Source organism: Mustela lutreola, assembly GCF_030435805.1.
Source record: "Mustela lutreola isolate mMusLut2 chromosome 4 unlocalized genomic scaffold, mMusLut2.pri SUPER_4_unloc_1, whole genome shotgun sequence".
NCBI classification, from domain to species: Eukaryota; Metazoa; Chordata; class Mammalia; order Carnivora; family Mustelidae; genus Mustela; species Mustela lutreola.
Genome location: NW_026709257.1, coordinates 261911 through 272617, shown reverse-complemented (window position 1 = coordinate 272617; position 10707 = coordinate 261911). Strand labels below are relative to the sequence as shown.

The following is a 10707-nucleotide window of genomic DNA, read 5'->3' as shown; positions in this document are numbered from 1 at the left end:
TGATCACAGATCACCATAACAAATACAATAATAATGAAAAAACTTGAAATATTGCAAGAATTACCAACATGTGACAGAGAGACACAAAATGAACAAATGTTTAGAAAAATGGTGGCAGCAGACCTATTTTATACAAGATTGCTATAAACTTTCAACTTGTAAGAATGTGATATATACAAAGTTTAATAAAGGGAAGCACAATAAAAAAAGTATGTATATATTATTAACTATGATCATCATGCTGTACATTAGATCCCCAGAACTTTTTCATATTATAGTTGCAAGTTTGTACCCTTTGACCACCTTATTCCACCCCAGGTTCACCTCTTGTCAACTCAACTCTAAGTTTCCATTAGTTTGCTTTTCCTTCAGATTCTGTATGTAAGGGATATCATAATACATAAATTTAAAAAATATATAAAATCTTTGAAATATTTCAATTAGTATAATACCTTCAAGATCCATCCATGCTGTTGTAAATGGCAGTATTTCTTAATTTTTCATGGCTAAGTAGTATTCCATAGTATATATTTACCATACTTTTTTATTCATTCATCCATTAATGGATACTGAAGTTATTTCCATCTCTTGCTTAGAGTTAATAATTTTATAATGAACATAAGAGTGTAGATATGTCTTCGAATAGTGACTTCGTTTCCTTTAGATATATACCTAGAGGTGGGATTACTGAATCATATGGTAATTTTACTTTTAATAATATGAATAATCTCCATACTGTTATCCATACAATGTTATATCCCTATCACAGTGCATAAGTTCCGCATTTTACCCAATATTTACCAAAATTTGTTAGTTTTAATTTTTTGGTAGTATATATTCTAATAGGTAGTAATATTTTGCTGTGTTTTTCAGAGGAAAACAACAACAACAACAACATAATGACTTTGCCCTGAGTTTTTACGTTGAGCACTTTTTAATGCTCCTGTTGGTCATTTATATAACTTTTTTGAAAAAAAAATGTCTATTGAGATTCTTTTGCTATTTTTTTAATTATATATTATTTTCTATTTGTATCTGTTGGTTATTAACCTCTTTCAGATATAAGATTTGTAAGTATTTTCTTCCATTCTGTGGATTGTGTTTTCATTCTTTCTCTCTCTTTTGTTTTTTTGGCAATGCAGAAACTTTAGTTTAATGTAATACCATTTATTTATTTTTGCTTCTTTTGCTTGTGTTTTTGGTCTGGTATCCAAAAAACTATTGGCAAGACCAATGTCAAGGAGAATTTTTCCTATGTTTTCCTTTAGGAAATTTAGTTTCATGCATCACATTTAAGTCTTTAATCTATTTCAAGTTAAGATTTATGAGTAATATAAGGTTCCAGCTTCATGCTGGTTTATGTGACTATTCAGTTTTAAATATAATTTATTGAACAGACTATCTTTACCCATTATATATGTTGGCCCCTGTCAAATATTAGGTGACTGAATGAAAGGATCTATTTCTGGACTCTCAATTCTGTTCTACTTGTTTATGGGTCTGTTTTTATGCCAGTATACTTTATTGTTTTGAGCATGAGGGCTTTGTAGTATAGTTTCAAATCAAGAGTGTAATTTCGCTTCTTCATTCTTTCTCAGAACGGCTTTAATTATTTGTTGTCTTTTATGGTCTCATATGAATTTTAGGATTCTTTACTTACTTCTGTAAAAACACAATATTGGATTTTTTAAAAGATTATTTATTTATTTATTTCACAGAGAGAGAGATGACAAGCAGGCAGAGAGGCAGGCAGAGAGAGAAGAGGTAGCAGCTTCCTGCTGAGCAGAGAGCCTGATGCAGGGCTCGATCCCAGGACCCTGGGATCATGACCTGAGCTGAAGGCAGCGGCTTAACCCACTGAGCCACCCAGGCGCCCCTAACATTGGATTTTTGATAGGAATTGAATTTACAGATGGTTTTCGGTAGTATGGACATTTTAACAATGTTAATTCTTACCACTCATGAATATGAGCTATCTTTCCATTTATGTCTCCTTCAATTTCTTTATCAATGTCATAGTTTATGGGGTACAGATCTTTCATCTTCTTAGTTAAATCTTTTCCTAAGTATTTTATTAGTTTTGATGCTATTGTGAATTAGATTGTTCTCTTTATTTTTTCAGACAGTTCATCATTAGATTGTTAAAATGCTCCTGTCTTGTGCTTACTTTGGCAGCACATATACTAAAATTGGAATGATGCAGAGAAGATTAGCTTGATCACTGAACAAGGATGACATGAAAAACTGGGAAGCATTCCATATTAAAAAAAAAATGAAACAAAACAAAATTCTTGTCTTTGATATATTGATCTTGTATTTGGTAGCTTTACTAAATTTGTTAATTCAAAATTTTTTGTGAATTTTTTAGGATTCTTTTACATGTAAGTTCATGTTATCCAAAAAAAAGAAAATTTTACTTCTTCCTTTTTTTTTTTTTGAGTCTTTTATTTCTTTGTGTTCCTTTTTCTCTGGCTAGGACATCCAGCACTATGTCAAATGAGAGTAGTGAAAGTGGACACACTTGTCTTTTTTCTGATCTTTAAGGGGAAAACTTTCAAACTTTTTTGATTGAATATGAGATTAGCTCTGGGCTTGCAATATGTGTTTTTTCTTTAATGGATTTTTTAAATTATTTTTTTTATTTTTTTATAAACATATAATGTGTTTTTATCCCTAGGGGTACAGGTCTGTGAATCACCAGGTTTACACATTTCACAGCACTCACCATCACTCACCATAACACCTGCCCTCCCCAATGTCCATACCCCCACCATCCTCTCCCAACACACCTCCCCCCAGCAACCCTCAGTCTGTTTGGTGAGATTCAGTCTTTTATGGTTTGTCTCCATCCCAATCCCATCGTCTTTTATTTTTCTTTTCCTACGCCCGAAACCGCCTATGTTGCATCTCCACTTCATCATATCAGGGAGATCATATGATAGTTGTCAGATTGATTTATTTCGCCAAGCATAATACCCTCTAGTTCCATCCACGTCATCACAAATAGCAGGATTTCATTTCTTTTGATGGCTGCATAGTATCCCATTGTACACATATTCCACATCTTATTTATTGATTCATCTGTTGAAGGACATTTAGGTTCTTTCCATAGTTTACCTATTGTGGACATTGCTGCTATAAACATTTGGGTGCATGTGCCCCTTCAGAATGCCACGTTTGTATCTTGAGGGTATATACCCAGTACGACAATCACTGGGTCATAGGCTAGTTCTATTTTCAGCTTTTAGAGGCACCTCCACGCTGTTTTCCAGAGTGGTTGCACCAGCTTGCATTCCCACGTACAGTGTAGGAGGGTTGCCCTTTCTCCACATCCTCGCCAGCATCTGTCATTGACTGACTTGTTCATTTTAGCCATTCTGAAAGGTGTGAGGTGGTATCTCATTCTGGTTTTGATTTGTATTTCCCTGATGCCGAGTGATGTGGAGCATTTTTTCATGTGTCTGTTGGCCATTTGGATGTATTCTTTGCAGAAATGTCTGTTCATGTCCTCTGCCCATTTCTTCATTGGATTATTTGTTCTTAGGGTGTTGAGTTTGATAAGCTCTTTATAGATTTTGGATAGATACTGGCCCTTTATCTGGTATGTCATTTGCAAAGATCTTCTCCCAGATAACTTCTGACAGTCATCTTTTGGCTTTGTTAACTGTTTCCTTTGCTGTGCAAAAGCTTTTTGATCTGATAAAATCCCAATAGTTCATTCTTGCCCTTGCTTCCCTTGCCTTTGGCAATGTTCCTAGGAAGAAGTTGCTGCTGCTGAGGTCAAAGAGGTTGCTACCTGTTCTCTCCTCAAATGGATTCCTTTCTCACATTATGCTTCTTCATCCATTTCCAGTCTATTTTCATGTACGGGGTAAGGAAAAGGTCCAACTTCATTTTTCTGCATGTGGCTGTTCAATTCTCCCAACACCATTTGTTGAAGAGGCTGTCTCTTTTCCATAGGCCATTCCTTCCTGCTTTGTTGAAGATTAGTTGACCATAGAGTTGAGGGTGTATTTCTGGGCTCTCTATTCTGTTCCATTGATCTATGTCTGTTTTGGGGACAGTTCCCTACTATCTTGATGATGATAACTTTGTAATAGAGCTTGAAGTCTGGAATTGTGATACCAACAACTTTGGCTTTCTTTTTCAATATTCCTCTGGCTATTCGAGATATTTTCTGGTTCCAGATATATTTTAGGATGATTTGTCCCATTTCTTTGAAAAAAATGGATGGGATTTTGATAGGGATTGCATTAAAAGTGTAGATTGCTTTAGGTAGCATAGACATTTTCACAATATCTGTTCTTCCAATACAGGAGCATGGAACATTTTTCCATTTCTTTGTGTCTTCTTCAATTTCTTTCATGAGTACTTTACAGTTTTCTGAGTATAGATTCTTTGTCTCTTTGGTTAGGTTTATTCCTATGTATCTTAGGGTTTTGAGTTCAATTGTAAATGGGATTCACTCCTTAATTACTATTTCTTAAGTCTTGTTGGTATAAAAAAAATGCAACCAATTTCTGTTCATTGATTTATATCCTGACACTTCTCAGAATTCCTATACAAGTAAGAGCAGATTTGGAGTGGAGTCCTTTAAGCTTTCCACATACAGTATCATATCGTCAGCAAACAGGGATAGTTTGACTTCTCTTTTGCCAATTTGGCAAAATTTGGATGCCTTTAATTTCTTTTTGTTGTCTGATTGCTGAGGCTAGGACTTCTAGTACGATGTTGAATAGCAGTGGTGATAACGGACATCCCTGCCGTGTTCCTGACCTCAGCGGAAAAGTATTTAGTTTTTCTCCATTGAGAATGATATTTGCAGTGGGTTTTTCATAGATGGCTTTGATGATATTGAGGTATGTGCCCTCTATCCCTACACTTTGAAGAGTTTTGATCAGGAAGGGATGCTGTACTTTGTCAAATGCTTTTTCAGCATCTATTGAGAGTATCATATGGTTCTTGTTCTTACTTTTATTGATGTGTTGTATCACATTGACTGATTTGCTGATGTTGAACCAACCTTGCAGCCCTGGAATAAATCCCACTTGGTCGTGGTGAATAATCCTTTTAATGTACTGTTGAATCCTATTGGCTAGTATTTTGTTGAGTATTTTTGCATCTGTGTTCAGCAAGGATATTGGTCTATAGCTCTCTTTATTGGTGGGATCCTTGTCTGGTTTTGGGATCAAGGTGATGCTGGCCTCATAAAATGAGTTTGGAAGTTTTCCTTCCATTTCTATTTTTTGGAACAGTTTCGGGAGAATAGGAATTAGTTCTTCTTTAAATGTTTGGTAGAATTCCCCCGGGAAGCCGTGTGTCCCTGGGCTTTTGTTTGTTTGGAGATTTTTAATGACTGTTTCAATCTCCTTACTGGTTATGGGTCTGTTCAGGTTTTCTATTTCTTCCTGGTTCAGGTGTGGTAGTTTATATGTTTCTAGGAATGCATCCATTTCTTCCAGATTGTCAAATTTATTGGCATAGAGTTGCTCATAGTATGTTCTTATAATAGTTTGTATTTCTTTGGTGTTAGTTGTGATCTCTCCTCTTTCATTCATGGTTTTATTTATTTGGGTCCTTTCTCTTTTCTTTTTGATAAGTCGGGCCACGGGTTTATCAATTTTATTAATTCTTTCAAAGAACCAGCTCCTACTTTCGTTGATTTGTTCTATTGTTTTTTTGGTTTCTATTTCATTGATTTCTGCTCTGATCTTTATGATTTCTCTTCTCCTGCTGGGCTTAGGGTTTCTTTCTTGTTCTTTCTCCAGCTCTTTTAGGTATAGGGTTAGGTTGTGTACCTGAGACCTTTCGTGTTTCTTGAGAAAGGCTTGTACCGCTATATATTTTCCTCTCAGGACTGCCTTTGTTGTGTCCCACAGATTTTGAACCGTTGTATTTTCATTATCATTTGTTTCCATGATTTTTTTCAATTCTTCTTTAATCTCCCGGTTGACCCATTCATTCTTTAGAAGGATGCTCTTTAGTCTCCATGTATTTGGGTTCTTTTCAAACTTCCTTTTGTGGTTGAGTTCTAGCTTTAGAGCATTGTGGTCTGAAAATATGCAGGGAATGATCCCAATCTTTTGATACCGGTTGAGTCCTGATTTAGGACCAAGGATGTGATCTATTCTGGATAGCTGTCTTTTTATTTTTTATTTACCATTACCAAGTTTAATTTTATTTACCATTAAAAAAAAAACTTTCTAGTTTTTTAATTCTATATTTCATTTATTTCTGCCCTAATTTTTATTTTTTTCCTTCCTTTTGCTACTTTTAAGTTTACTTTGTTCTTTTTGTATTTTTTGAACTTTTATATTAAGTTCTTTATTTGAAATCTTTTTTTATATACATTTATAGCTATAAAATTTCCTTTTATAACTGCTTTGCTGCTTCTCATAAATTTTTGGTATTTTTTTTAATTTTCCTCAAGATGTATTTTTATTCCCACATTGTCTTCTTTTTTTGATTTTTTGTTTGTTTAAAAATGTGTATGTCTGTGTATTTGTAAATTTTCCAAATTTCCTTCTGTATTGATTTCTAGTTTCATATTATTTTGGCTGGAAATATACTTGATATGCTTTCTATATTATTGATTTTGGGGGGACTCTTGTTTTGTGGTTTAAAATGTGATCTATCCTAGAAAATTTTCCACATGTGTTTGAGAAGAATATTTATTATGATACTATTGGATGGAATATCCTGTAAATATGTTAGGTTCATTTGACATAGTTCTTGTTTGTTTGTTTGTTTTGTTTGTTTGTTTGAGAGAGAGAGAGCAGGGCGGAGAGAATGAGCAAGGGGCAAGCGCAGAGACAGAGTGAGAAGACCCCCTCCTGAGCAGGGAGCCCAATGTGGGCCTCTACCTCAGGACCCTGGGATCACGACCTGAGCCAAAGGCAAAGGCTTAACTGACTGAGCCACCCAGTTGTCCAGGAATAGTGTCTAAATTCACTATTTTCTTATTGATTTTCTGTCTGGATGATCTATCCATAGGTAAGAGTGGGGTATTATTGTCCCCAGATATTATTGTATTGCTATTTATTTCTCCTTTTTGTTTTGTTAGTATTTGTTTTATATATTTATGTGGCTCAATATTAGGTACATGATATTTACAATTACTGTATTGATGAATTGATGACACTTTTCTTATTGTATAATGACCTTCTTTGACTCCTGTGGTGATTTTTAGCTTATATAAACCCTATTTTGTCTGTTATAGTTATTGCCACCCTTGTTTTCTTTTGTTATCATTAGCTTGGAATATCTTTCTCCATCCCTTTACTCTCTGCCCATGTGTGTCCTTAAAGCTAAAGTGATTCTTTTATATGATCAAACATATTGTTGGATCTTGTGTTTTTTGTTTGTTTTTTTAATCTATTCTAGCCTTTCTATGTCTTCCAACTGTTGATTCCATTCACTTACAGTTAAAGTAATTATGGATAGGTAAGGACTTAACTATTGCCTTTCATTCTTTTTATATTTCATGATTTATTTAAATGTTAGTTAATATATAGTGTAATATTAGTTTCAGGAGTAGAATTTAGTAATTCACCATTTACATATGCTCATCAATGCTCATCACAAGTGACCTCCTAATAATTATTACTGGCTTAGCCCATTCCCCTGCCCATCTCCCCTCCAGAAACAGTTTGTTACTTATACTTAAGTGTATTATGGTTTGCCTTCCCCTCCCTTTTTAAAATTTTTTTTCTTTCCCCAGTGTTTATCTGTTTTGTTTCTCTTTTGTAGATGCTCTGCTCTTTATTTCCTGTCTTGTTCTCTTTGTTTGTAATCTGATGACTTTTTGTGGCAGTATGTTTTAACTTCTTTATCAAAATCTTTTGTGAATCTACTACATTTTTTTTATATTTACCATTAAGCTTATATAAAATACGTTAGTTATAACATTCCATTTTATTTTGAAAACAACTGAACTTCAATAGTTTACAGAAAATTTATACTTCTCCTATAACAATAGGTTATTGATGTTTTTACATTTTAGATCATTTTTATATTGTACTTTCAATAACAAATGATTGCAGTTATAGTTATTTTTAATAGGCTTTTAAACTAGACTACTAAATGATTTATATATCACTATTACAATATTAGAGAATCTGGTTTTGACTATACATTTACCTTTCGCAATAAATAAGGAGCCATCCATGCATCCATGTTGCCATCTTGATGACATCACCATCCCCAAATCTCCAGTAAGTGTTACTTTATATTTATCTCTTTTTTTTAAGATTTTATTTGTTTATTTGACACACAGAGAGAGAGAGAGAGAGCTCAAGTTGGCAGAATGGCAGGCAGAGGAAGATCGAGAGGCAGGCTTATTACCCAGCAGTGAGCCCGATGCAGGTCTTAATCCCAGGACCCTGGGATCATGACCTGAGTGAAATGCAGCTGCTTAACTGATTGAGTCACCCAGGGAGCCCTAAATTTTACTTTAGTTAATATATGACTATTTTTTATTTCTACTAATAGACATATCAATTTTACTGCTTTTAATATTAAGGTCTTCTCCTTAGCATTATCAATTTTATGTGTTGTTTACATTTGTGGTGGTAAGTATGTAATTCATGTATGTGGTGGTATGTAAGTAATTCAAATATGAATTTTAAACTCTAGATCATATGCTCCATTGTGGCAGATATTTGTCTTATTCATCCCACCCACAAAAAATTAGTACTAAATAGGTCTTTGTTGATTGACTGAATGAATTAAGTGTTCTGACACTAGCATAGCTGACCAAACCAGAGATAAAGGAGAAAATATAATGATTGTCAAATGGGTGAACCTGAGATAAAAAGACACTTTTAGCTTCGTCAGTTTGATATACACTCCGGATAACATTCCAACTTTGCATGGATTTTTGGAGAGCAAACAACTCCTCTCCTAAATAATAAATTTATTAATTGCCTTCCTTATGAGTCCTGACAGCAGTCAGCTTTGTGGGTTTCTGATTCCATTCCAAGAGGTTGAATGTCTGTTTGATTTATGTAATAGGCAACAGTGTCATGAGGAAAGACTTGTAGGATAAAATTTCTTAAAGATGGGAACACACATAGCTGCCTATGGACTGTGAGGTGGGTGTTAATGAAAATGCATTGATCAGTAAGGGAAGGGCAGCTCACAACCATAGGAAAGGTGCCCTGTGTTTTTGTTTTGTTTTGTTTTGTTTTACAAACAGATACAATTTCCCCTCCCCATGGAAATTTTCAAATTATTTTGCTCTAACAACCACAAATACTTAGGACATTATGAACACAAGATGGGTATTAAAGGATAAAAATAAACAAAAATTTAAGTAAATGTTAAGTTTTTATCATTATTTCAGCCATGTTTTTCTATGCTTAACTGCTCAAGGAAATTACACGTTTCTAAATATTATACCAGGCTGTTAAACTAATGGAAAGGGTTTTATGGAATTTTCTATAACACCATCTCGATTTTCTACATTGGCTGTCACTCCTGAAAATTCTCAGTTTATAAATGTGCATATATTTACTATAATAATATTCACTGGTTATTTACCTGGTTTATTACTGTATTTTGATCCTTTCTAATTGTTCACTTTCTTCCATGTTTCCTCCTTATTTCTACAAATGTCAATCCATCACATGTTATGTAAAGTGAAACAAAGAGGAACAGCTGTTAGTAGAAAGGATTAATAGGTGCTTTGATGTTACTCTGTGAGATATTAAGTACTAGGCAAGGTATTTCCATATCATCATTTTAATATATTTTAGGAATACAGCATAGATGTTTTGCTCTAATTAAACCTTCTCTAAGTCTTTATATATATTTTTTCCTAACTCACAAGTCCGCCCTTCATGTCCCATTCAAAACCCACTAATTTTATGGAATAATTGTTTCATCTTCCCAGTACAATCTTCACTTAACTTATAGCTCTGGTGTGCTCCTTTGGCAGCACATATATTAACTTATTGTTCTGGGTATACAAAAGGATAGGAATGGAATATTTTGTAATATGATATTTTATCCTTTCTACACTACAGAGTCTGTGTAAGCATTCTTTGATCAGAGACCTAAGGAGGAGGTCCAAATTGAAGAAAAACAAATCGAAAAAAAGAAAATGTTCTCAGTCCTTTCTTGTAGTTTCATTTGCAGGAATCACATCGGCAAAGACATTAAAATGTTTTTTTCTTATTTTTTAAAATTAATTTTAAATTTTTTATTGGATTATGCTCCCTTAAACTCATCTGATACCATGAATAGAAAATCAAAGCAATCCACCAAACCTTCTTTCATGATGTTGCCTTTAAACATGTTGCCTTTAAAAAATTTACAGTCTCATCTGTAGAGTAGATGAACCTTGACTCAAAAGTTTCATCTTAGACTGTGGTGACACTTGTCTTGCCACCCGCCCGCTGTTCCTGCCATGGCAGGCTCTCCTGCTTCACGACCGTTTCCCAACAACAAGGCCAATGGCTCGTTCTCTTCTCCCAGGGCGGTGTTGCTGCGCCTTTCCCAGACATGCTCCTGGGGAGCACAGTGACAGACGTGTCCCTTTTCTTAAGGCTGTTTCCACAGGCGCAACCACGCTTCTCTCTCAGGCAGAGGGGATGACCGGGCTAAGAGGATTTCGCTCCATACGGGTTTCTCCCACCATGCTTCGGAGACTATGTTCAGACGAGCGGCATCAGCATCCCACAGAACTGACACAGATTTCCCAAAGAA

General features: G+C 34.6%; 1 non-coding gene across 1 annotated transcript; it reads left to right on the top strand.

Annotated features, from left to right (window-relative positions):
- The first annotated feature begins 2159 nt into the window (after positions 1–2159).
- On the top strand, positions 2160–2266 carry LOC131822524 (U6 spliceosomal RNA). Its single transcript, XR_009350288.1, has one exon. It is a non-coding gene; the product is annotated as a U6 spliceosomal RNA (small nuclear RNA).
- The last annotated feature ends 8441 nt before the right edge of the window (positions 2267–10707 follow it).